The 23,272-nt window shown below is 33.7% G+C and overlaps 1 protein-coding gene across 3 annotated transcripts in view; it reads left to right on the top strand.

The window, feature by feature from the left end:
* The first annotated feature begins 10,880 nt into the window (after window positions 1-10,880).
* dsx (transcription factor doublesex) overlaps window positions 10,881-23,272 on the top strand; it is an 86,780-nt gene continuing 74,388 nt past the window's right edge. Inside the window, exon 1 of one of the 3 annotated variants that reach the window (XM_014242758.3) lies at window positions 10,881-11,516. The gene's annotated coding sequence lies outside the window, so the exon portion shown is untranslated. Of the gene's footprint in view, window positions 11,517-20,660; window positions 21,610-23,272 lie in introns of those variants that run through there. The other 2 variants (XM_036373876.2, XM_014242766.3) reach the window with 2 other exon arrangements.

Here is a 23,272-nt window from a genome sequence, read left to right as displayed (position 1 = left end):
TTTGACGTGCCCGAGCGCACTTTGTTATTTGCCGAATAACTCAAAAAGTAATTATCGAATCAACTTAAAATTTTCAGAGAATATTTTCAAGATATTACAACGCTATACTCGCTTTATTGTACTCAATGAAACTATAGTGAATATTATAATACAATTTTGATCAAAAATTTGTGAAATGAGTATTTGGTATTTACGAAAGATAAATTAATGAAACTAATGTGGCCTAGACAGGTTTGCAAAATTTTTAACTCTTTATATGTACAAATTTTACCCGCTGTACTCGCTCTACGCATAACGCATAAGATTTATAAATTATTTACAAGCTAACTCTATTCGAGCTATTAACACGTTGATATTACCTACTTACATACTTGTATTTGTTATTATGTGTTTAACGCCTGTGTGAATGTTACTCACATAAAAAGATAAGCAATCAGACTAGTTCATTTTTCTCATTGGTTTATAATCGCTCGCGATTTATTTATTATTTTATACCCGAGTGCAATTCACAGCAAAAAGTGTTCAAGTATATTTCAGAAACTATTAAGAACACTACATATTTCATGCATATACCATGTACATATATATAATACATACAGGTACATTTGGTAGATTTCATTTTGAGATATAATAAAGTGGAAATTGCTGAATTCCAAATCAGCTGAATCCTTGCATTTTGTAAGATTTAAAGGCGTGGAAATATTTTTTGGTATCATTCATTGTTCATTTCTTTAAGGTACTTATCATGCAAACTGCTTGATATTTTCAATGCAATGTCAACTACAGTCTCATTTGGGGGGCAAGAAAAGACATAGCCCGATTTCAACCAATTGTAATGCGATAAGACTTGCCGCATAATACTTGTACTTGTAGATGCACTATATGTGATAATATTTATGTCGATATCTTCATTAGTGCTTGATTCATATACTTGCGGACTGAGAAATCGACATACAGTGTCATCCTTATTTTAAGATAATATATATCTCTACTAACAAAGCTATTATACTCCATGCAGCATGTTACGCTATTTTACACAAAATAAAATGCTAGGCACAGTAGTAGTAGAAAGTAATGTTGACGTCAAAGTTGCAAATGATTCTATCTTCAGAGACTATAGGATGCAACTCACTATAAGAACTTTATTTCAAGCCATGCTCAAGGAGTATGTGAAAAATGACAAAAAGCTGGTTTCTTATGCTTGTAGACGCGACAATTGTGCCTTGGAGGCAAATGTACAAGAATGTACAATAATAGAATTTTCTTGAGTTCTTGTTATATGGCAAGATAGCATTTTTTACAGTCTGGCTACTTATTCACTCTTATTTGATTCTCTACTATGTATTTATAATATATCTATATACATAAATATGTCGTGAGGCTCACTACTGCTTCTGTTTAAATTTTTTTTTAATGAAGAGCAACTTGTCCGCATTACTATACGAGCACCTGCTTTGTTCACCTAAGAAGTAGCGACTAAAATGAACCCAAAATGGGTTCATCATAACACATACATACATACATATATGGATGGTAGACAGAAAGAAAAGGGACGAACGCAAAATGCTCTGAAATGAGGACCATCGCCAAGTTATCCGTAAATATTCATATTGACACATTATCCGATTTATATCAGCCTTTGCGTTAAATTCGCACGTAATATATTCAGCATGGTCCGTAACCAAATTTGCATTCGCAGATGCGTATACAACGGCATGCTTTTCAATTAGGTCGGCTGATGATGATCCTTAATCTGATGGAAAAATCTATGTATCGATGATTTACCAATCAAGAGTCAATAGAAATGCCCCATTTATTTCGAGTCATTCCTATAGCTGAGGAAAGCGAGTATTGCGCTGGTAAAGGAAGAAAGGTAAATAAAAGACGGGAAAAGAGCTGGGGTCCATTCCGAAAATTAGTTCTAGTGTTGTAAAGTTAAACAAGTAAGGAAGATCCATGTTTGGGTGTAACCGAACATTTATTACTCTTGCAACTTGCAAGGATCAAAGGGGAATACCTTCAGGTATTATTTTGAAGATCATATGCTCACTTAGTTTTATTACTATACTTTTCTTCCTGTCCGCGAAAATTATACTAAAATCATAGGGGGCATAGATATTTAAGGGCTGATTGTATTTTTTTTGACATTCAAGAATTTATTTTCAAACAATTTTGTATATATGTATATTAGGGTGGAGCGAATTTTTTTTTTTTCTTTCTCTGAGGGTAAATTTTGTCGATTATAAAAAAAGAAAATTTTTGGAAAAACATTTTTTTCTAACCTCTAGAGATATCGAGTTAAATTTTTTTTTTGACAAAAAAGACAGACAGACGGACGATGTATCGGGTCTTCGACGCTTCCTTCTGGGTGTTACAAACTTGGTGGCAAAGTTAATATACTCTGTTCAGGGTATACTAATGTTTAATTGATTTAAAAACATTAAGTTCGTTTTTGTTTTGTTAAAAACGCCTTCTTTGTGCTTTTCGAAATGTAAACGTTTGCGGCTATTTATAAAAAATCTGAGATATTTTGGTGAATATTTCCGTTTATTTAGGTCGCTCATTTCGTTCACTGAGAGATTATTGAGTGAATATCAGATATAATCAGGCTGCATAATAATAGTAGTACTTACTGAGGAGCATCAGGTCCATTAAATGTGAACATCTGTGCACCGGAATGAGTAAGTAGTTTATAAAATTTAATTAGCTGTTTTGGAACAAAATAAACCACAGTACTAAGATAGAGCAAAAAGTATGTTCAAAAAGCTTTACTTTAACGAATTATCAACTAACAAATTACCAGATTAACGACCTACGAACAAATTGTTCAGATCGGACCATTAGCATATATCGCTATAGAAACTGACCGATAAAAATTAAGATAAATATATTTTTATACACTTCTATAAGATATGTCCCTGTGAAGGGTATTATACAATAGCTTGGTGCTGCCGTAGTTAACGGTTTTTCTTGTTTTTTATACCATTCTGTAAAGTTAAAAAAAATCGAAATTGCTTTTGCAAATAGATCAGTGCTTTGCATTAAATCATATCCTTACAGCTTTAATTTATGTATTGTAAATACGAGTATACAGTTTCTTTCCATGTTTATTTGGTATGAATAAAAAATAATAGAATGTATAAAAATAAAAATAATATGAATTCAACTAAGTTAATCATAAAATATGAGCCTATTTACACCAAATATCAAATCATTTTATGCAAAATGGAAATAATGTATTATTTTGTTGCAAATTAAATAAAAGATGGATTTGTATGTACACCTCAACCTATAATTGTAATAAATAATAAACAAGTTTTGCGTTGCAAAAAAATATTTGATTATATTTATATGTATAGTATACATCCATATATATATATGTGCTTGTAGAACACATGGTGCACATGAATGTAATTGGACACAGATAACATTATACCCTGCAGTGGAATTGTATGACAAAAATGCAAAACAGCCGTTGAAAAAGTAGATTAGTCTGTATTTCATGCTATCAACCAGCTCCACCGTTTTGTTTAGCTCTCCTCTACCGCCTTCTAATTTGTGCGGTGCGCCACTTTGTTGGTTTCCTGTTGATTTCACACCCCATTTTATTATTTAATTGCAAACACAAACAACTACAAAGTCGAGTGATAAAACTCCATCCTTTTTGTCCGACTGCTATTGACGGGATTTTCTGCTGGCGATGAATGTTAAATCGTCTCATCAAAAAGTGCACAACTAAGGACAAAAGTTCTGGCTGTGCAGCCTTCGTTGGCGATAAATGCAACAGGCACTCGTGTTATATGCAACACCATCGATATCGGAAAAGGTGTGGGCGAGTGTCCATTGCCGCAAGTCCAGCTGGCTTTTACTCCTGCTCGAAAACATTTCATTTTAATTTTCTTTGTTATTTTCAACGCAATTGTTTTCGTTCATGGGTAAATTTGCCCGCACAAACACACACACAATCATACATATACACATGTATACATGCATGCATACATACTTATATCCTTATATAGGAATGTATAAGGAATGGAGTTTGTTATTGTATTTTGTTGTTGATTCTCAACAGTGATTCTGCTGAGCTATTCATGGGTATTTGGGTTGGCACATAAATTTGCATATGTTTGATGTTGCTGGCTTTTGGGCTGTTCGGGCTTTTTGTCCTTGTGTGAGAGAGCGAAATGAAATCACTTGTTGTCTGGCGCTTAGTGTTTAATCAATGTTTTTGGTAGTGCACTAAGTGCCAGTTGGTTGAAATTCATCGATCAACGAAGCATGCACTTTAACACCAGCTTTCCGGCTTCGGGAACTTGTTTATAGTTTTTGTTTTTTTTTTTTTAATTAAAAAGTACCAATCTATTATGTTTTGAATGAAAAAAGTAAAATCTAAAATACCTATTTGTGGTTTATCGGTGAACTAAACGAAAAATACGAATTCATCCTTTCCAGACTAAAATAATACATACCCATATCAAAATTTGCGAAGCAATACAAAATCCTTTTTCGCCAGGATGTTTAGTTTAGAAATGCCTAACCGCATAAAACGGGAGCTGTTGTTTTGGTCCAACTGGTATTTGGTGGCAACAAAAAGGATCTAGGAAAAAGCATATAACGAGAAATAATTCTCTATTGTTTTAGAAAGTTCAATAACGGGTATCAGGCTTTAAATTTTGTGTCAAGTATTGAAAATGGTCATCAGGGCTCTCTGAGACGAAAAATGTATGTTGTGATCAAATTGATATATGAAGTCTCGTTTTTTTTTCAAACTAACTTTAACAATGCTGTAAACGATCAATGAACGCCGCCGTTCGATTTTCCACCAATATTACATAAATATGTATACGAATTTCGAAAACTTATATAAATTTCAAAGTAAGCAACTGAAGTATAAACAATGATTTTCTCCATTTAGAATTCTTAAAATAAATCCATTTTTCACCGCCAGTGACAATTCAATGCAAAACTGATTTTCTTTCGTGTCTTCGAAGCAAAATTTCACAAGTATTTTTTCGGGTTTTCACTTGTTTTTCATTCAATTCATGTGGCACCCATTTTCTACACTTTTGAATTAGCTTTCGAACGGTATGAAATTGTTTGTGGTGTCACATTTTACATGGCTGCCATTTGCTTTTGACTCAAAGTATCATCTTCATCTAATATTGCTTGCAGTTCGGCGTCTTCAAATTTTTTCGTGGTCTGCCACGTTTCTAATTTCTCACATCAAAATCATTATCTCTAAATGGTTGAAACCATGTTTTGCATGTTGCTTCTGATAGAGCATAATCATATAGCATATATTTTGAAAAATTTTGTTTAATACGTGCGGAAAGTACGGAAGCATGACTGTTTGTCCTGCCCGGACGATAACTTGAATAAAAATTGCGATATATCGATGAAACTTGATACACATGTACCTTGGCACTCTGAAGGTTGTTGGCGGGTGGGCGGAGGTAAACCATTACTACACTCCCGATAATGGACAATAAAAACGCATTTAATGGTAAAATGCAAAAGTTGTGAAAATTAAATAATAGCAACCTACTCTTTCAACTCTTTCTTTCTTTCTTTCTTGAAATTAGCCTCAAACGGCAATTGAAAAAATGGAAACAATCACAACTACTTTACACATCACGCCGAAATTCTTTCACTTTATAATTATCTAGAAGACCCGACCACGCGCTGCTGTAGCTAAAGTAAATTTAGTCAACATCTACATTTGTGGGCGCTTTTGTAGCCCGATTACTGACCCTGTTATGATCCAAGTACTTAATTTTTATTTCCAGGAAAATACTCTTAAATAATACATTTTTGTCGTGAACAGCCGTGCAGAAATTGTCTGGCAATTTAATGTATTGAGTATTTGGTTGCAGTTCTATTATACCATTTCGAATATTTAGCAATTGTTCGGAATATATTTGTTCTGGTCAATTAATTTGCAATAAGAACGATTGTTTAAACTTTAATCATGAATTAAGAAAAGCAAAGAATGACCGATCTGTTGGCAATTACCAGACAGTAGTTATTTCATCAATGCCGTTGAAATCTTGCATTGTTCTGTGCAATGCTTCGAGAATATTACAATGCATCTATGTTACTCAGGGTGAATGTAGCTTTCCAATGGTGAAGCGATTTTTAAAATCGGCACAGTAGTTTTAGAGTTTATTCATTACAAAGTTTATTCATTACAATGTACGCATTCCTTGATTTTCAGCTATTGGTTATATTTTTCATTTTTAAGACTTACGAATAAACTATCAGAAGTTGGTCTACTTAATATTTTAGTAAAAAATGATTATCATATACATATGTACATAGTTATTTGTGACATCGTAAGGACATTCTGCATTCCGCTGACGTTATAAGCGCACCTGTATGAGTCGATTTACCACACATATTATATATAGATATGTTACGTATACGACGAGTTTAAGTTCGAATGCTCTACTTTCAACGCGCCACATAAATACAATACCATACTGGAGCTTTCGTTGTGAACATATAGTTATGCAAATATTTGCTGACAATTGTCACATAAATCATATTTCCTTGGTTTGTTGTACAATTAGAGCCCGTTTATTAGTGCATTTCGATTGGAAACCGTTAATTGAGGAGGTTTGAGAAGAGACTAATTGCACACACACACATAAATTAAACACTTAAATATACATACATACATACAGATGTAGCCGCTAGATAGGAGCATTATCGGCAAATGCCCTTTAGTAATAACGGGGTAATAGTGCCCATATATTGAGCTGAGATAACGCAATACATTTGATCTTTATGGGGCTAATGTGGCAGTTTAAGTGAGTATCCACAGTATATTAGTTTATATAGAAATGTAAACTGTGCATTTGTAACTTGTGGAATTATACGATAAGTACGTATGATGTGCGCATATGTATCGTACATACAAGCAACAACTGAGGGTATTTTATAGGTGGTAGCAAAAACCACTATCGAAAGCTTTATTTTGCTGCAGGCTATTACGATTGCAACAACATAAAGTAGTTATTATGGATGTGATAATCTCTGCTCCTCTTATCATCAATTGGTGCAACATACAAAGTCAGTACGATTTAAGATATACGGTATACGTAACGTAATCAGATTACAGCAGAGTCCTTACAGATACAAAAGTGAGTGATTCCAAATTATGAAATCTTGCGAATAACGTCCACTTTTCAATATCTATGTGAAGATGGGACTAATTGGTAGGTACATAACCATTTTTATACGCTCACAACATGTATGCAATATAATAGTTTTCTTCACCTAACGGTTGTTTGTATCACATAAAACTAATCCAGTTAGATATAGGGTTATATATGTACATATAAATGATCAGAATCAAAAGACGAATTGAAATCCGGGTGACTGTCTGTCCGTCCGTCTGACCATGCAAGCGATAACTTGAGTCAAAGTTATGACATCTTGATGAATATACAATTGTTTCTTGGCGTCCAAAGGAGGTTGATTTGCATATGGGCGTAATTGGACCACTGCCATGCCCACGAAACACCATTAAACGAAAAGCCATAAAGTGTCATAACTACGGACCAGATTAAGTAGCAAAGCTGTAAATTGGCACAAGTTAGCTCAGTAAGAGACATTTTTGTGCTAAACATTTTTTAAAGTGGGCGTGGCCCTAATTGGCTTAATGTACATATCTTCCAAGCCGTTAAAGCTAAATCTATTAAACTTGCTGATAAAAAGTCCCTTTAGCACCCCTTCATACACTGTGAAACTGGGTATGAGGTTGTATTATATTCCTATTATACGCTGTAAAAATGGGCGAAATTGGGTAACAACCACGGCTACTTCCCATATAACAAACTTTTTATTCCATTCCAGTATTGCACTTTACAGTATAGAAATCAAACATCAATAAAGTTTTTAGTAAAAAACTTTGCACAAATAATACCCTCAAGGTATTTCATCTTAAGCTCAAAAATTTACGAAATCGGACTATAACTTTTCAAGGACACAAACACTAAATATGTGAATATTGCTGATTTTTGAGCGAACATATCGATCAATTTGTGAGGAATTCTCCGGCTTTGATCCTTGCGAGTATAAAATGTTCGCTGACACCCGAATTTAGCTCTTCCCTACTTGTTAGAAACATTTTCATCCCAGCGTTAAATTTAGGGAAGGGTTTGGGTCCAAATATTTTATTTTAATAGTTTTATAGATTGGTGGAATGCGATAACAGGATATACTAAGTTTGCCTATACTTGAGATGAATGCCATAGGCAAATATCAAATTCTCCGCCCAACAACTGCGGACCGGCCCTGTCTGACGCCAATCCAATAGAGAATTTTTGTAATTTAATGAAAGCCAAAATATCAAAAAAAAATTTAGCCCCAACAAAAGGTTTCATTCGGCTATTCCAATATACCTGTGAAATATGCGGACAATTTAGTTGCAAGTTGTCAACAAAGATGTCAGGCTACAACAGACAACGCGAGAGATTGGAGCAACTATTAAAAAAAACTTCAACTATAACAAAACAATATATTTTCTTTAATAACAACATTTTCCAAATAAAAGTTACCTACACGAAAACGTTATTTTTGAACGCGTTGTAGTTTTGGGACATTCAAAAGTACATACTGATGAATATTTAGTACCGCTAGCGGGCGAAAATCATGTATGCAATATTTTTTGGTAGTTCTTCTTAGTTTCTTATATCACATCTTAATTTTAGGAAATAACTCAATTTTCTATAGTGATAAAATTGGCAATCGATACGTCGATTGAATATCCAGGATACATTTATCTATTTCAGAAGGTCAATAAACGCCAATGTTTAGCTCCGAAAGATGTCCAACATATTATGTGCATGTGTATACAACACATTCACAGGTTGCCGTCCACTATTTTATCTCTGGTACTGAGATCTAAGCACATCAAGCTCGATTGCCACTTTGAAGTTATAACCCAAATTCTCTGCCAAAACGAAAGAGTGCGAAACTTGTTGACATAAGTATCAGTGAAATTGTCGACATTGTTATCTCTTACAATGGCAAGTTACTAAGTGTGTGTTTACATTGGGACTCTTTTGACACTCATTATCGATAAATTTTTTTTTTGGTGTCGCTCTGTGCATTCACACGAGCAAAAAGAGTCCAGCAACTCGAATCAAGTTTCCTGTCATTCCTTTTCATAAAATTTTCGCAAATGTTTGTGAGGTTCGGCTACGCGACACTTAGAGTGTGTTGCATATTTCAATTGCATGTTGGGATGGTGGTTTCACATTTTTCTTGCAAGGAATTACCATGAATGTGGTACAACAATATGCATAATGCCCGCTTAATAATTTCAAAGAAATACTTAAGAGGGGGATTCCCTAATCCACCAGAATTTATTGAATACCCGCTACTAATATTTTCAAGGCCAAATTTATAACAGGAATTTTTTAATCTTATTCCAGGATAAGGAATGCTGAAAAGTGTAGCAGCGAGCTATTACGAACAAGAACACAGAGCGTGCCACCCGAACACGAGTGGCACGGTCCCTTCGTCTTTCCTCGTCGTCCCCTCGCCCACACTAAACCGGTTTGGGTTACAAAAGAGTCCCAATATAAACACATTATAAGTTTACTGCAGTGGTCGGCAGCCCATCGCCGTTAGCACCAGGCACTGGGATCCCCATATTCGGTAACTGGAGGCTCGAACAGTTATGGTCCGATGTAAACAATTTTTAGACTTGAGATGATATACTTCAAATGCCCTATTTGTGCAGAGTTCTGTCCCGATATTTTATTTGGTGCTTGCTTTGTATACTGAAAAGTATAAGAATCATATGAAATTTAAAATTGTGCTATATGGGAGTAGGCGTGGTTGTAGTCCAATATCGTCCATTTTCACATTGAAAACGCATTCAGTTATTGATTTATCGCATTAGCAGTTTTTAAATTATATAGGCACACTGGCGCAGGAAGAGTCAAAAATATTTGATATTTGTAAATTTGGGTCATATATGTAGCTCGAATGGTTTAGAAGATATGTACATTAAACTATTTAGGGGGGGCACGCCAACTTTTAAATAATTTTTCAACAGAAGATTGCCCTTCGTTGCTCTAAATAACAGTCTTGTGTCTTATTGTGGAGGTGTAGGTTTTCAATTAATGGCTTGTTGTACAATACCAAACTTCTTAAGGTGTCTAGGAATATGTGTACCAAGTTTAATCAAGATATATTCATTTCTACTAAAGTTATAGCTTGCACGGACAGACAGTCACCCGGATTTCAACTCGTAGTTTTGAATAAAACTATTATACTCTGTAGCAACTTGTTGCAAGTGTATGTATATAAAAACGATTTTCGTACCTAGAAAAAATTATTTACTTTATTCTTATTATTTAGGGTATAACTAAATGAGCCATCAAAACAAAGCAATTTTTTATGCCATTCAAAAATTGATATTAGTTGGAACGTAGCTTTTATATTTTGACTACTACAGTGCAGACGTTCTACAAATAATTTGTATGAAATTAAGTAATTTCGAATGGCAAGCGCCTAGCTATTTGAAATTCAAATTTAAGGTTCCACAGCAATAACAAGCCAAGCTTCTATTCTTATTTAACAATTGGCAATGTCTTCGTTGGTTTTCGTACTGATATATTCAAGGTTCTACAAGAAGGTATGGTTATTATCACTAGTAAGAGAGATTGTCGTACTCTGTCATGCTGCTCTTAACAATTGGCACTCTTTGATTCGACAGACATAGAAATTCTCAAAGAGTGTACTATCCCAGTTGCGTGCTGAAGACATCTCCCAACATGAAAGGAGAATTACAAAATGTGCCAATGATAATGCATGAAAAATTGCAATCAGCTCTTGTTGGCGCGCATTTTTAGTAACCAAACGACTTTATCAGATGTTGGGGCCACAATGATGCTGCCGTGTTAAAATAATAATGTCAAAAATAATCATAAGAAATAAATAAATACATAGCATATCGGGTATTCGGGTGCCGGTTGTTCAAAGAGCCGATGCGACGAGGTTCGAAACGCGTTTGTTATTGCCAATCAAATAAATTATGTCCAAATTGAAAGTTAAGTGATTGTGTTATATATAGTCTGAATATGCCAGTTTTAGTTCAGTACCTCTACTAGCATGTGCATACACATATAATATGTAATGCACATATACATATGTATATTTGCCAATGCAATTGACTTTCATGTTATTGTACAAATAAGTGAAGTTGAATTATTTGGTTGCACGGTACACTTCAATTGTATTGCCAAAATCGCATATATTTAAGTAAATAAGTACTAGATACACACATGCAAACCAACATAATTCTGCAAACCCAGCAGTGATCTCTGCTATTACTGAACAAATGCGCTTCAAGAGAGTTCTTACATACAACCGGTTCGTTAGTCTCATCATTTCCGGTATAGGAAAGCTGGAGAAGTAGCAGTTACTAACGACTAATATATTATCGATGAACCGGCTAATTTTTCTAATATTTATTTGATGAGCTCACATTTTTATCAACGGTAAGAAGCAATTGCATTGAAATGGAAACAATATAAACAATAAATTTATGTGTTAAAAAAATGCAAATGTGTATATATTTATATCTCTGTGTTGTGAATGTATAATCTAATGCGACTATACGATATTCGAAGTGTATTTACTTAAAAAACCGTTTCCCAGCAACAACTAGATACTTACTTAGGATAAGTTTCTAATGTAATCTCAGTTTTAACTGCACCTTATTCTCAGTTAACTGTACTTTTATTATTATAATTTTAACCATTTAGTCCCAAAAAATTTGTTTAAGTGAATATTCATATAATAATTAATAATCGAGGTTGGTGTAAGTGCTTCACCATTATATTCTACACCTGATTTAGAAAGTATAATAATTTTGTTAACTTAACGGTTATTTGTATCATCTAAAACTAATTGAGATATTGTATATAGATATGGAGTATGGATATTATTTTAGCTACCCATAGTCTATTTATATATATGTACATAAGTATATTAGCAGAATATTGCATTAGTCTGGTTCATAATATTACTAAGCAGTTACATAGATCGTTACGGTAATGTATAATACTAGTCATGGACAACTAACTGTAAGAATTTCCACTTTATGAAGTGGCTCATGTGGTTTATTGCGAATAACCATACGCAAAATAAGAAAAAACGTTAACTTAGGTGGCACCCTTTACAAATACAAAAAGTTCCTTAGAAGAATCCGATCGTTCAGCTAGTACAAGTATGACAGCAATATGCTTTAGTGATTCGATCTGAACAATTCCTTCGGAGATTCCATTATTATATTAGATAAATTTCGTAAAAATAGTTTTTAAAATGAAAAAGTTTTCCATGCGAGCACTTGATTCCAATCGTTCAGTTTGTATGGCAGCTATATGCTATAGTAATCCGATCAGAACATTTTCTTGGGAGATTCCATTATTATCTTAGATAGTGGGCTGTTCCAAATTTCGTGAAGATATCTTGTGAAATTAAAAATGTTTCCATACAAGAACTTGATTCCGATTGTTCAGTCAGGTAGCTATATGCTATAGTGTCCCGATATCAGCCATTCCGACAGAGGAGCAGCTTTTTGGTGAGAAACGGTCATATGCCAAATTTAAGATCGATATTTCAGAAACTGAGAGACAAGTTCGCGTATTACAGACAGACTGACATGGCTAAATCAACACAGCTCATCATGCTGATCATTTATGTATATACTTTATAGGCTTCCTTCTGGGTGTTACAAACTTTGTGGCAAACTTAATATATCCTGTTCAGGGTATAAAAAGTTATAAAAGTAAACTCCTAATAAAACTATATTTAGGTAGCTTTAAATCTTGTATACCATGTTTCGACCAAAAATTTGAAGTGGTTATTTTACATATAATCTATTCACTAATCTAGACTGTCCTCACTGACGTTGGTGATTTATAAAACAGCTGGTTTTGACATTAATTAAATCACACCGTTTAATATTTATTAAAAGAAAACATTTCAATGTCGTATTTTGTTATAAAAGTCGTCTTGTGTCGTCAGATGCTTTGCTTTTAATAAATTTATTTGTTCATATTTTTTTGTGACAAACAAAATCAAAGAAAATGAGTCGAATATCGCTTGTATACAGATGTGCTTTATAATCATATGGCAGGAGCTATTTTCTGATAGTAGAAATTTCACTAGCACAACATAGCAGTTTGCAATTTCTGCTCTCTTGTGGTGCAATTCTGCGCTAACATGTGCAATAGTGTTTTGATTCATTCTTAGTGGAGAAATTCTTTTTTCGCATTAATAAATATTGCTGTAACCCCTTACTTTTGTTTTCTATAAATTACTATAATAAAAAAAAAGGAAATTTGTATTTTCATTTATCATTTGAATAGTAAAACTGATCTAAAATATGCAAAACAACACTTAGCAACACTGAAGTTAGCTATACCACTATATATACCAACACTATCATGAGTTATCGCCATACTCCCTTGCACGAATTAAACTCGGATAACTTTGTTGTTGCTTTTACATGTAATTTTTTTGATGAGAGAGCAGTAGCGAGCAGAGAAATGGCGAATTGAAGACGGCTAATATGTAATTAGAAACTCTCTGCTGACTGAAATTGTTCATGTATATTATTTCCTGAGTTTTTAACCACTTGTCACTGAATTCATTTCAGGCAGTCGATTAGATTTCTTAATACATTGTCATAGTTAAAAGGTGTATGAACTACATCCATGGACGGGTCAGTAAATATTTGGCATACAAAAGAAAAATGAAGGCTTTGCAAAAGTGCCAATTTAATTCCCAATTTAGTCCCTTTGCAATAGTATCGACACACTTGACTCAACTTCTTTAACTGGAAATATACGTTTTCTGAAGATCTGCATAATTTTGTCACTGTAATTACCGTCGCAATTGACTCAACTTTCTCTACACTGGTCACTTTTTCAAGTTTAGAAACAAAAAGAAGTCGCGTGGGGTCACCAAATCTTTAGAATACGGCGAATGGGGTTACGGCCGTAGCTTATTCGATCAATTTGGTCTTGGCGAAATTGTTAGCCGATGTGTTGTCTTCGCCAATTTTGTCTGTGTTTTATGCATTTCGTAGCTGTTACCGTAGAAAAGGTTCAACTTCATTGTTCGACGAAATGGTGAATGGATTATAATCAAATTTGGTATTATATTGTATTAACTTATTTTGAAGGTCATAGACTCAGTTGAAATTAATACAAGAAAATTTTTTTGTCATTTATTTATTAATGAATACAATTGAATGGTACCCGATTTTATATATTCATTTGGTTTTTGTTTAAGGGGATTATTTCGACTTATATTGTTAATGTTATTAGTATCCATTAAGTGTACTTGATTTTATATATATATATACATTTTATTTAAGTTATATTTGTTATGAAAAGTAGATTGATTTAAAACTGTATATGTTATACGGGTGAATATAGGCCCCCTTTGGAACCAAACACCCAAAAAAGATTGGTAACAAACCTACATTGCATCCTCAGAGGTGGTGACGAAAAACAATAAATATACAATAAACTTTTGTTTCGAAAATATTTTTGAAAGTTTTCAAATTTGGGTGATAAATGATAGCTTGTATAGTTTGGGAGATACATATAGTAAACTTATTAGAGGCGGGGACACGCCCAATTTTAAAAAAATTTCGAATACCAATCCATTAGGATATCTAAGTTTTTACTCAAGTTATCAGACAGAAATTTTTTTATTTGACGAGATATCTTCACGAAATTTTGCATGGAGTATTATTTATGGCAACAATGTATTCTCCGTAGAAATTGTTCAGATTAGATCACTATATCATGTAGCTGCCTTACAAATGAAACGATCGAAATCAAGTTCTGTGAAGGGTAACGTTTTTTCTTGTTAGTATAAAGTTATACTGTTTTCCAACACCTATGTATATGTTTTTGCCGGTTTTGATCGTTGCAAGAGTATAAAGTGTTCGGTTAAACCCGAACTTAGCCATTTTTCACTTGTTGGGCATTATATTATATACATTGAGGATGCTATTTGTGCAAGGTTTTACTCTACTAACTTTATTTATTTATTAAAAAAGGGGACAACACCTACTTCAAAAAATGTTTAGCCCATAAGTGCCTCTCACTACTTTAAAACCCTGTACCCAATTAGAGTTTTGTATCTTATATTGGTGTTTAGTTATATAACTTTGTAGGTTTTCGTTTATATCCTTTTGTGTGCGCGGCAGTGGTGTAATTACGCCCATCTGCAATACCAACCCACCTTGGATGCCAAGATACATACATATGTATTTACCAAGTTTTATCTGGATATCTTAATTTTTACTCAAGTTATCATTTGCACGGACAGACAGACACCTGGATTTCAACTAGTCTTGTCTCCCCTATCATTTATATACATATACAATATATAACTTCATATCTGTCTTGATTAGTTTTAAGTGATAAAAACAACCGTCAGGTGAACAAAATAATTATACTCTGTGCAACATGTTGCGGGAGTATAAAAATATGTACCGAAGACCACCATAAATAAAACTATTTGAAAGTGTTCTCACTTATATTTGCTTGCTCCTCGTTCATCCTATACATTGGCTGAAGCTATCGAAAGACAAGCAGTAAAAACCAACATTGTAAATTTTGCATGCAGATATTTTATAATTTTTCATAACGAATATTTACTATAGATACCTGTGTATTCCTTATTATGCCAGGAGTACCTTAAAAGGAATTCTTTTGGGAACCACATTCTGCAAGGTTCGACCTGGTATCAATAGTTATATATCCATACATTAATATATTCATATATACAGTTGTGTTCATATTAATAGAAGAGCAATTTAGGAGATGTTTTTATGCAATTTCACCTAAAATTGTGCTTTCTGCTTAACGTAACGGCATAGAAAACAAATGTTTCGGTTTAGATATCACGTCAATTGAACTTTTTCATCGAAAAGGATAGACAGACGTAATAACTGACTGAAAGTTATTGAATCAATCAGAGATTTATTGAAAAGTTCAATCATATTATTAGTGCTGGTCATTATATGAGAAATCTTAATGAAATTCCGAAATAATTTCTTTCTAATAGTAGTGCGATTTGTAAATAATGGGTGCAATACTTCCTACTTTAATTAAAATATATACGAAGATTTTGTATATCACTTTACCTTACGAGAGTATAAAATATTCGGTTACACCCGAACTTAGACCTGCTTACTTGTTTTGAAATATTTTCAAATAATTCGTATCATAGAACCCGAAAACAAGTTCTGTTAAAATTTAGTTGTATTATTATGAACACAACTGTATATTCATGGATATCATGTATGAGCGTATGTACAACTTGCAAACTTGTTGCGTTTCAATTTCCTACTTTGAGATACATTAAACTAAGTGCGAATACGTACATACATACATACATAAATAAGAGCATATTGATTTGTATGGCAAAAAATATCGCATAGCTGAGAGAAGCAAAGTGAGAAAGAATGTATATAAATATTTTCGAAAATCGTAAAGCAAACTTAGCAAAGCGTACACTGTACAAATGCTGTTTTGCTTTTAACCTTGATTTGCCTGATCCGATATATTAATGCAAATTCACTTTTGTGGTACTTACTAAATATATACGTTTTAAATGAATTCAAATATTTTATAGCTTTATTTATTTATATATATTAGATCGGTGAAACCATAATCAAATTTAAATTTCAGAATTTAAGAGAATTCTTCCTTATATGCCAATATGCTTTATACTATCGCATTAGGAACACTTTCCCAAACCTAAGAAACCGTTTTGTTTTTTAAATAATTATGATAATTCAGATAAGAATATATGTATAAAACCTTCAAGATTTATTAAGATAAAGTCAGCTTTAAAATTATTAGAATATTTGGAAAATCATGTAAATATTAAACCGAACGTTATTTCGTTTAAATTAAATGTTGGAAACTATGTAATAAGATTATTTTAAAGGTATAAATTGCGCTGCTATTTAATTTCCAAAATGTATTAATTAGTTTTAATGAAAATACAGTTCAGAAGACTAGAAAACTAAAGAAGAATTTGTTGTTTCACTAACTTTACTAATTTTTAAAATTAAGAAATTAAAATTTATATGAATTAAACTGTCTTCGAAAATAAAAATATTGTATTTTGAAACAATTTAAATACTATTAGTTTTAACATTTTGTATCGACTCAATTCAAAGCAATGCTTGATAAAGTTTGATTGAAATTGTTATAAGTTTCTTCAAACAAGCACTTACAATAATAAAATAATCCAACAATTCGTCATTGAATCCATACGAATTCTTAAATAATATTAGTTTGATTAAAGAACTCCTCGTGCTTACTTATGATATTTCCCCTAGTGAAGGGTTAAACCTCGGCCCGTAAATAAATAACAGCAATGCGGTTAAAGAAGAGAAAACTGCAAACATAAAAAAATGGGTATAATTGTTGTAGCACGCAAGCCCTTGTCAGACTTGCATTTTCTACACTTCCACTTCACACATTTTCTGCTCTACCCTGCTTTGTCTCTCACAATCTCTTGCAATATGTCACGTATGTTTATCCACCGCGATTCTATAAGTTATTATTTTTTCGTTTCATCTCATATAAACAAATCAGTTACGGTTATCAGCGTTAATAAAAAACAAGAAAAAACGTTAACTTCGATCACTGCGGTATCACTGCGAAGCTATAATACCCTTCACAAATACAAAGGTTCCTTAAAAGAACTTGATTCCGACCGTTCAATATGTATGGCAGCTATATGATATAGTGATCTGATCTTAACAATTTCTTCGGAGATTGTATTATTGTCTTAAATAATAATCCATGCCAAATTACGCGAAGATACCTCATGAAAGAGTTTTCCATACAAGCACTTGATCCCGATCGTTCAGTTTGTATGGCAGTGGCTATAGTGGTCCGATATCGGCCGTTCCGATAAATTAGCAGCTTCTTAGTGAAATTTAGATTCTTTAGATGGATAGCTTAAAAACTGAGAGACTAGTTGGCGTATATACGACAGACGAACAGACAGACAGACAGACGGACATGGCTAAATCAACTCAGCTCATCATGCAAATCATTTTTGTATATATTTTATTGGGTCTCCGACGTTTCCTTTTGGGTGTTACAAACTTCGTGGCAAAATTAATATACCCTGTAATACCGTATGTATAATTAATAAAACAGTACTTCATTCCCGCACTAACGAATAATCAATGTATTGCAAAGAGTTTGAATTAGAAAAAGAGAATACCATATGAAGATGAGAAGAGATAATATGTACGTATCATCAGCTAAAATGGAAAACAACGTAACATCATTTTTCACATGTTTTCATGAAAAATAACGATATAAAATAGAAGCTACTCATATTAAAACAAAATTTTTATTTTGGTTATAACTTTAATACATCTGCTAACTGAAGCTTAAGATTGTTAAGTTTGTATACTTTTAACGGTTTCGTGATCAACTCTCTTTGTGCTTTTGATAATGTTACGTATCTATATAGGTATTAAATATTTACACTTAGCACTAAATAATAATAACGATTCAATAGTAAAAAGCCCAACACCTTCCTTCCAGTATTAAGACATTTTCATTGCAAAGAATATAATTAAAACCCATAAATACGTAAACCATGGCCGAGCCTTATGTGGGAAAATTGCCCCAAAGCCCGACAGCGGGATTTTCTTTTATTTCAAGATTGTATATGTAAAGATTAAAAAAGAAAAAACGACTGATTAGAGCGAAAAACACGAGTAAAATAAATTATCTTAATACGTATTCAAAACCTGGGTCGCAAGTGAAATAATTCAGTTCATATTCCTATATTTCATTGTTTGGTTGTCGAATATAAAAAACAAGAAAATATGTTAACTTCGGTTGCACTGAAGCTTCACAAATATTATATAAAAATTTCCATACAAGAACTTGATTCCGATCGTTCATTTTGTATGAAAGCTATATGCTATAGTGATTCGGTATTGGCCTCCGGTTCTTGGGAAGCAAAGGACTTATGCAAAATTTCAGATCGTCTCACTAGTTCGTATACCGACAGACAGACGGGCTGATGGACTGACCGACAGACAAGACGGACATGGTTAAATCGATTCAGCTCGTCATGCTGATCATTTGTATAATGTATGTTTTATAGCGTGTTTGAAGTCTCCTTCTGGGTGTTAGAAGCTTCGTGGCAAACTTAATATACCCTGTTCAGAGGTACTAACTGGGCATGGCTATAATAATAATACTTTAAGCCATCTGTTCAGAGCTTGGAAGGAATACGAATAATTTTCGTGATTAATATTAAGTAAATTCATACATATCTCTTATTAAAGACAAATTAATCCTTGCTTGCTAGTGTTATTTTGAGCAAACAGTCCTAGCATATACATATGTATGTAGTTAGTTCGTTTTAAATCAAGGTATAATTATTTTTTTTAACTTCTTTACGTCAATCAGTTACGGAACATTTATACAACTTATACAATAAACATAATTGTTTAGGAATCCATAGCACAACGCAACATATTCTTCGGTATATGATTTTTATGTTAATTTGATCTGAATTGATCGATCGTGGTGCAATCAAATGTTCTCTTTGTACATTAAGGTAGCACGCTGTAGGCAATACGTAAGGTTTGTTAGAAGAGTGGATAAATTTCTATGCTTAAGTATTAGCTCTGAATATCTGAGTGCGAAACAGTTGCGAAGTGTTGCCACCGGTCGAACGCCTTTTATGAGTGTGAGAAGCCAGGGAGACATAACTGCAAATAAATGAATTACAATATGGGTGAGAGCCACGGTTGCGAGATAATAATAAACAAAACGAAATAAAGCATTTGTCGGATAGTGTTGAATCGGTCGAACCACTTGGTTCGTGTGCAACAACAGCATGGACTGTATAACAGCGCCTTAACAGGAAAACTTGTTGCCAACTAACAACACTGTATGCAATTTAACATTGCTCTGGTGCCGCATGCAGTCGCTGTATTGCAACGACAATAATTGAACAAACACAGAAAGAGACCAAAACACAGCGACAAGCATAGATGTGTTCATACACATTGGCTATAGCACTTTCCGGCTGAGCTGTGAGCGGTGGGTCGCGACATCTCGGAAACGTGTAGGAGCGCTCATATCGTCACCAGTTGTTGTTGCAGTTCCGGAGGTGTTCGGTTATGCATATGTATGCACTGAACAAGTGCTTGCGGTGGTGGCTGCGCAACAACTTTTTAGGGCAATGCGCCGGTATGCACTCGTCTTACCGCTAGGGCAGCAACTATGATAGCAGAACAACAACAACAACAGCTGTAGTGGCAGTTGCGAACCACCAGAGCACCGACACATGTAAAGGAATGCATTTAGAACAACAGCAACAGCAAAAGTAACAGAAACAGCAACATTTACAGAAGCAGTTGCAGTGTTTGCATTTAATTGGGGTCTGTCGTGTCGCTGTACAGTTGTACCCCCTCCGCCAGTTTGTCTATCGTGTCTGAGGTCTGTGTAGTGACATTGTCATTGACAGCAAACAATTCGCTAAAACGAGCCGACTGCACTACGGTCATCGGCCACACAACAAGCTCCAAGCAACTCTTTACAAACGGCAGCACCACCACAACTACTACACCCTTTATCACGGTCTGTGCATTCGCACATCGTTACCACTATGGTTAGAGCACTCGGGAACAACTCAATTCGCAGTGGCTAGCATCGCAGCGCATTGAGTCGACAACTTGGACACTGCACGCCACATTCGCAGTTCTGTGCTGTTCCGCTGCGGCCGGTCACCATTAGCATCCGCATTCGCTTCACACGTTGATCCATTTCTTCGCTCAGCAAGTTCAAGTTGAATTCGTAGTCAAAAACGAATTCGTAATTGATGTTGATGTCGCTGTCGATGTTCATGTCGTCGCTTGTTTTGCACGTTGTCTAACGGAGTTCGTGTTGCATTTTGCAAGAATAAATACAAAAGTGCCGCCTTTATTACTTCTGCGCTTTCAGCTACTCCTAAGCGTTGTGCATCGGTCATTAGACATATGTCCAAGTGTGCCAAACATTCGCGATTGTGATTTTGCATGCGCTGTCGTTCAAATTTGGTGTTCCGTGCGATCGCAAACCAACAGTAACATATTTCGCTGACATTACCCAATAATCAAAAGGTGTTTGGGCGCGTTGTTACTTTGGGTTTCGCCGTCGGTGAATTTATTCAAAAAATTTCAGCTTCGCTGGTAGTGTAATCAGCGCCACGATCAGTTATTGTTTAAATACATACATTTTTATACATATTTATAAAAAAAAATCATTGTTTGAGGCCGATCGCTTTAAATACGCAGATTCGCAAAATAAAGTTAACGGAACTTGTGTAATGAAACAATTGCTATCAAATTCTACCTACAAACTGAAAATGATAAAAAATAGTAAACAAACATACAAAAGAAATGCAATATTGCTGTTTTGTTAACTTTGGTATAATTACGTTAAATATTGATTACTAACCATGTGCAATATAAGGATCGTTCAAAAAACTAAAAATTGAGGAGTGTGTGCGATTTTTCAAAAAAATATAGTAAGTTTAAATTCATTTAATTTTTATTATATGAAACAATATTTTTGTTAAAAGATTTGCCGAAAGTGTACAATGTGCAAAATAGCTCCATCAAATTGTATTTGCCGTTTGTGGGCGGAGCGATCGCTGACATATTTGCAAACATTTGTAACAATGAATTACAATAGTTGTTATCTTCTTGTATTATGATTAAAATGTACCATATGACATATAATCATTCCAGAGCACTTGATTTATTTCATATATCGCCACATAAATACATAAAAGCCCTAAGTTACATTATATAAATTTTACAGGAGAAACAAAAATCATAAAAGCAAAAAACCAAAACAAAGCATGTTCAACCCTGAACAGGGTATATTAAGTTTGCCACGAAGTTTGTAACACCCAGAAGATAACGTCGAAGACCCTATAAAATATATACATAAATAATCAGCACGATGAGCTGAGTTGATTTAGCCATGTCCGTCTGTCAGTCCGTCTGTTCGTCTGTCTGTATATACGCCAACTAGTCTCTCAGTTTTTAAGCTATCGATCTAAAATTGTGTACCTGTCCCTTTCTCACTAAGAAGCTGCTCGTTTGTCGGAACGGCCAATATCGGACCACTATAGCATATAGCTGCCATACAAATTGAACAATCGGAATTAAGTGCTTGTACGGGAAACTCTTTCACGAGGTATCTCCACGTAATTTGGCATGGATTATTATTTAAGACAATAATGCAATCTCCGCAGAAATTGTATAGATCGGATATAGCATATAGCTGCCATATTAATAGTTTATTATTTCTCTAAAGGCGAAACTTACTGTTTTGGTTGGCAAATTTGTTACGCTTGCATATAGAGCTTTCTGAATTTTGTTTATAGCAATGTTATTATTGCTTGTTAGATCATAAAATTTTAAAGGAACATGTATTATGATACGGTACAGGATAATCAATTAAAATGTCGATTTTTAATTTTTTTAGCTTAGGGCTTTTTTAATTTCATGTGACGGTATATTAAAATAAACACCATCGTTTCTATCGAATAAAATGTGATTCATCTCTTATTTTTATTGTGTCTTTGGACATTCTCCTAGTATTTCAAACATAAAGAGCTACTATTGCTAGGAATATACTTTTTGAGTAAAATTTAATTTTTGTAGCGTTTGGCTTCTCCGCAGTTATTTGTGTTTTTTCCACCCCACACAAATGCACTCTTGTAATGTTCCTTCAACTCATTTCATAAAAAACAAAATCATTCTTGATTTAAACGAAAATAACTTATGAATCTACTTGGTTAGGAACTACCAATGGATTTGAATTATTACGAAGGTTTTTTCTTGTGCGCAGCACTTCAGTTTTGACCCCATAATTTTTGTCATCGTAATATAAATCAAAACTATTGCCCATTTTGATTATTATTATTTTTGTGAGAAAAAATTGAATTGAATTGTTTTGATTTCTCATTTAAAAATTTTCTACTGCTTAATTTCCGATCGTCGAATCTTCATTTTTTAGATTGGCAGCACCAATAAAACTTCGTTTGAAAATTGTTTAAGTTCATAATACCAAAAAAGAGTTGGGTTGGTTTAAAAAAAAGAAGATAAAAGAAAGTACAAGCCCATTTTTAAAAGCGAAATAGGTACATGTAAAGTTATAATTAGTCTTGCCATAAATTC

The sequence above is a fragment of the Bactrocera oleae genome, chromosome 2, assembly GCF_042242935.1.
Source record: "Bactrocera oleae isolate idBacOlea1 chromosome 2, idBacOlea1, whole genome shotgun sequence".
In the NCBI taxonomy this organism is placed as follows: Eukaryota; Metazoa; Arthropoda; class Insecta; order Diptera; family Tephritidae; genus Bactrocera; species Bactrocera oleae.
The sequence above is the reverse complement of the archived record's forward strand: the minus strand, read 5'-3'. Positions and strand labels throughout refer to the sequence as shown.